General features: G+C 30.0%; 1 long non-coding RNA gene across 1 annotated transcript; it reads left to right on the top strand.

Moving 5' to 3' along the window:
* Positions 1-492: 492 nt before the first annotated feature.
* Positions 493-4,924, top strand: LOC136217766 (uncharacterized). Its single transcript, XR_010683535.1, has 4 exons — positions 493-690; positions 3,366-3,493; positions 3,579-4,488; positions 4,583-4,924. It is a non-coding gene; the product is annotated as an uncharacterized lncRNA (long non-coding RNA).
* The last annotated feature ends 680 nt before the right edge of the window (positions 4,925-5,604 follow it).

The raw sequence follows: 5,604 nt of genomic DNA, 5'->3' as shown, positions 1-5,604 counted from the left end.
TAACTGGAATTGAATATTGATGAAGAGAAAGAGATATTTTCGTATATATGAAATAGAGAGGATTACGGTATTTATAGTCAAACAATTACAATTATACATAAAGACACTAATACCCTTATCTATATGACACTAATATAGACAATGATATAACCTCTGTCTATATGACACCAGTATAGACAATGGTCTGTCGATATGACAATCATATACACAATGGTTTGTCTATATGACACTAATATAGACGATGGTCAATATATTCTAACAGTTACATCATTTAATAAGTAAATTATTTTTTATTATATTATTATAATATTTATCTTTAAAAAATTATGAATCCTTGAGTGTATATAATCTAATGTGATTATTATACGGTGAAAATAGATATTACTGTTTATTAAAAAAAAACAATCATGAATCCATATTACTGTTTATTATACGTTGAAAATCAATATTTAATTATTTATGTGACTATAAATGTTAAGAAATCGCAATTAACTGAGGTTTGTTTATAGGTGTCTCTCGAAAGAAAAACAGAACGCCGCATGCGTGACCTAGTGCCGCCGCTACCACCGCTACCACCGCCTTCGCCACGTTTTCTTGCCGTTGCCGCCTGTGTTTTCTGTCTGTGAGAGCGGTCCTCCGTCGCGGTGGAGATTGTCTCAAACTTTGCTTTGAGTTTTTTTTTTCGTTTTGGTGAGTTTCCTTTTCGGTTTTTGTGGCTCTCGTTCCTTTGAATTGCGATCTCTACACCTTGCCTCCATTTTTATTATAACTGCTGTGGTAGTTTTTTATTGATCACAAAAGCATGCATGTATGGTAGTTTTTTATTGTTCACAGAAGCAAGCATGTGTGGTAAGAATGAATGGTTTATTTATATTCTTATCATTTGGGCGTTTAAGAGGACTTATTTATTGTCTGTCATGCTTTTCCTCACTTTTAACCGTCTTAGTAAGATAAGCAACCGTCTTAGCAAAAAAAAAAAAAACCCCGTCTTAGCAAGGCTATGACTTCAAGCAGATTGATAATTATATTTCTAATTGGATCTCTTTAATTGTTTTATACAATTAAGTACCTTGAGTGGTGTGGATGTCGATCTTTGTTTAGACCAACTAGAACTAATTAGATCCTTGAGTTTGCTAATGCTGATGTTGTTTATGCCAACTATAACTAATCAGATCTTTGATTTTGACTTCTGGAACACTAAAATTGGGGTTTTGGAACAACAAATAACTAATGTGGTGTGTTGTCCTTTCATTTGATAAAAATTGATTTAAAGAAATAAAAAAAGTATTGACAGTTTTTTTTGGGAGATGTTTGTTTTTGCTTTATATGTGTTTTAATAATGTTTTAACTCTTAGCTTAAGGTTCTTAAGTCATTAAATTTCAGCGAAAGCTCTAACTCTTAGTGCTCTATGTCTTTATTATCTTTTTGATAATTTTCACATGATATTCCTTATTTTGTGCCTATAAACTAATTGTTAGTTTTTTATGTTCTTAGTAGTCATGTTCTTGAAATTATGTTACTAGATCTAGAAATAAAGTTGATAACCTATGTTTAGATCTTATGCATATTGCATAATGATACTAGTATCCTATGACTTAATACAGTGTGTTTGACTTAGTTATCAATAGAACCTATAAATTTCGTTTTTTCTGTCTATTCGGTCTTAAATATTGCAATATATCAATAATATCGGTCTATTCGGTTTTTATAGTTACAATTTGGATATGATTTTGAAAACTTTATCCAATTTTCAATTGATAGTTGCAATTTTATCTAAGAATTACATCAATTACAATTTTGATAATATTGATGTGTGTCATTATAGTTTTTTAAGGTTCATCATGCCTTACATTATCATGATATATGTGACTTAGTTTAATAAAATTTTTTTGAAGCTTATAGCTTTTTAAGGTTCATCTAGGCCTTACATTATTATTTATGATACCCTTATATTTTACATAGTTTTTTTTTTTATTACAAACTCTCAATTTAGATTGGGTAATCTAGTTCGTAATTTTGTTAGGTAATTAAATCTACTTACTATTTATAATTATGTGTTATAGTATTTTGTAGCTACTTTTATTTGCTTAATTTAATATAAATTCAATTTTAGTAGTAACAAATTAATATATTATCACTATGCTTCTACTTTTATTTTTCTATGATTTATTTATTTAATTATTAGTTCTGTAATGTATGATTATAGGTTTTCATAAGTAGCTCAATTAAAGTTTGGTAGTATTAAAGTAATAATTGGTTAATTAGCATGGTTTTATTTCTATTTTAAAGCTTAATAGGTACTTTATATGTCTAGCTCTATTATTTTGGCAATCAACATTCAGTTCATGACTTTACCTTAGTAGGCAATAACTAATAAAAAAAGGATAAGGTACCAAAATAGGTATTATGGCAAAATTGGAGTTACCTTTTTCTCTTACTACATTAAGTGGTTCTTCTTTATAAATCATATATGTTGATTTGTTTTATTGTAATTATGGTGTAAGAAGCCTTGTTTTTGTTTTTGCTATTCATATTGAGGTTCAATAATTATGTAAAGTCTTATACATGCTTGACTTAGATATTACTTTTAGGATTTCTTATTATTAAGATTGAGATGATTGCATTTGGAGTCCTTAATTGTTTTGACCTTAGAATTAAATGTTTGAACTATGATTTTTAATAGGTAATAAAAGAGACGGTTTAATGCGGTTTTATAACTAATAAATGCTATTGAAAATCGGGTGTTACAGTCTAAGTTAACTTTTTTAAAACAACATGGTAAAGTTAGTTGTGGTTATAAGTTAAGCCCAAAGTAATGAACTGATTTTTTAAATGCAAAGCTAAGGGTTAATTTAAGCTTCAGGTTAGGGGTTAATTTAAACTTCAAGCCTATTATAATAATGCAAAAATGATTTGAATTTAAACAAATTGTGAAACATTTTTTATTTTATTTTTGGATAAATTTTGATTTTTAGATAAATAAAGATAGTGCATCACCGTTTTTTTTGTCAAAAAGTAGTTATCTGTATATCTTATTGTAAAATTATTTTTTTAACATTTTCAATAAAATTTAGATTTTATAGTTTGACATTATTTTCTATACATGCATGATTAAAAACAATTCTACACATACTGGACTAAACGACTTGTAGTGTTCCATTTTATTTTTATTTTCATCCAATCGCATGTCTTCTATTCACTGTTCAAATTTTTTTTTCTGAAAATCATACTGTTAAAATTTTCTTCATTAAAATCATACATTTTCTTCTCATTCGCATGCTTTTGTAGTCCATTTTAAAATATGTTTCAATGACTTAATGCTCCATATTAAGCGTTTAGAGTTTTATTTTCAATTGTTTGATAGGTTTTGATGAAAGAATAATGACAGGAGATAAGGAAATACCTTTTCTTAAAATGTATTATATGACATCAAGTCATGTAAAAAACTGTCCGGAGTGAATTTCTTACCAGTGCCATACAAACAGGCTGTGGGTAAGTACGTAATTGGTGCTTTAGATTTTGAAATTAGTCCTTTGGAAAATTGATTTACATATGTTTTTCGTTTCTTAAATTTCAGATACTTGCGCCTATCATTCCATAGTAAATTGCTTGGAAATTAGATTGAGAAGTGCTAATATTCAGGTTCCTAGGTCAAGTATACAACATTGTCTTAATGAGGTTCCTTCTTCTAAAGACGTTCTCCAAATGGATACAAACGAAGGGAGTAACAACAGAAAAAACAATTCCTTATGTTGGAATGAGAGATCCCACATACAAGCCTCCGAAAGAAAGACTCTGTTTGATAATCTAAAGAATTATTTAATTTTATAGTTTAAGAACTTATTTATTAAGCGTTTTTTTATAGTTATAATTATTTAACAACTTAAAATGTTCAATTAAGTTAAAAATAACTTATCTTGATAAGCTAAAATATTTAAGTTGAACATTATATTTAGCCCTTGAAAAACGGAAATTAAATGAAAACTTTTAATTTTTAGTTTTATCAAACAACACCTAATATTTGCTAAAATACTATATGAGAATTCTATAGGCTCATTGTGCTTGTCTTGATGATTAGATTACATTTATAATTATTCTTGGCTAGTAAGATTAATTTACTCCAAAATTAAGTTTTGGCATCAATTTGCCCCTTCAACTTGACATCTAAGATCAAATTAGCCTTTGAAGTTGGCTAGTAAAAGCTGATTATCCCGAAGATGGTAAACGCCTTTATAAAGGAGATGCAAGATCGGTTTCAAATGGTGATAACAACCTAGCTTAACACATGGTAGTGGTGATTGGATGGGGCAAAAGATTCAAAAGGGACAAGGAAGAATGCTTCATCTATCTAGATAGCCAAGGATCCAAATTCGGATACGGGGACCTAGCTATGATGGAGATGAAATGTCTTTACAAAGCCCGCATAGAACCCAGTATCGCAAGTTTGAGGAATGGTTCATTCTCCAATTAAAAGTGCACTAAATAAGGTAAGCCAAGGACCTCGATTTTCATAAAAATGCAATACTTTGGAATTCTGTCTGTGAACCTAATAAAGTGTGTATTGCTCGTATGCTGACTCAGGGTTTGGATAACTTGCTCGAGGTGGAGATGGAACAACAATGATGGCAGGAACTGATGCAACAAAGGAAAGTTCTTTTTTATTTTTCGGAGGGGATTGAGTTCTTCATATGCATGATTGGACATGTTTGACTAAAATAACTTGTTTCAATTTTAAAAGTTTGGCCTATTGAGCTACCGATTTCATCGTCTCTTGAAACTTGAATTTTAGAGTATTCTGTATGATGTAATAGAGAAGGTTACTTAAGAATGGGCTTACATTGTTGAAATGGGACATTTATGTGGAATTTAGTAGTATGTATTAAGCAATTTGGTTGTCAAATGAACCGTCAATTTGGTTGTCCACTTTTATTTTAGTATTTCTGTGATTTTCATGGTATGGTGATTCCTGGATAGAACTTACTTGACTGTGAAGATGTTATCTTAAAACTAAAAATGAATGGTTTATGATGAATCTAGGAGCATTTTTTTAACAATGGAGCATTTAAACATGAAATTTCTTCCTTTAGGATGGTATATGATGATGTTTCATGGCAGTGTGCGTTATCCTGGCAGTTTTAGCCATCTGGGTGGCAAGATAACCGCTATTTAGGTGCAGTTTTTAGCCCATAGACAGCGGACGGTGCTACTCCGTCAAATAACTCTGGAGTTTTTAGAAGATCCGCGAATGATTATTCTCTAGGGCATACTTATGGAGGATTTAGAAACTATGTTAATCCACATTTTGACACTTCTAATTCTAGTTTTACCCGTACTGTTCCTTCTGTAGGCTTGAGCTTCAAAGCCGAGTTCAAAGAGATAATGATCAAAGCTTAGTTGTTCATGTTAAGTAGATTCAAAGGGTTTAAACAAAAAATCCCAAATTGGTTTTTCCAAATCGGAAGATGAAAATAAAGATTCGATCAAAAAATTCCAACCTTTGGCTATATTAGATGAAAAAGTTTCAACCTTTGACCATTATAAGACAGCTAAGGATACTCTATGAGATATTCCAGGAGTGTCTGAAACTGATCATTCTAATCTCC

Source organism: Euphorbia lathyris, chromosome 2, assembly GCF_963576675.1.
Source record: "Euphorbia lathyris chromosome 2, ddEupLath1.1, whole genome shotgun sequence".
In the NCBI taxonomy this organism is placed as follows: Eukaryota; Viridiplantae; Streptophyta; class Magnoliopsida; order Malpighiales; family Euphorbiaceae; genus Euphorbia; species Euphorbia lathyris.
Note: the sequence above shows the minus strand (reverse complement) of the source record. Positions and strands in the feature narration are given on the sequence as shown.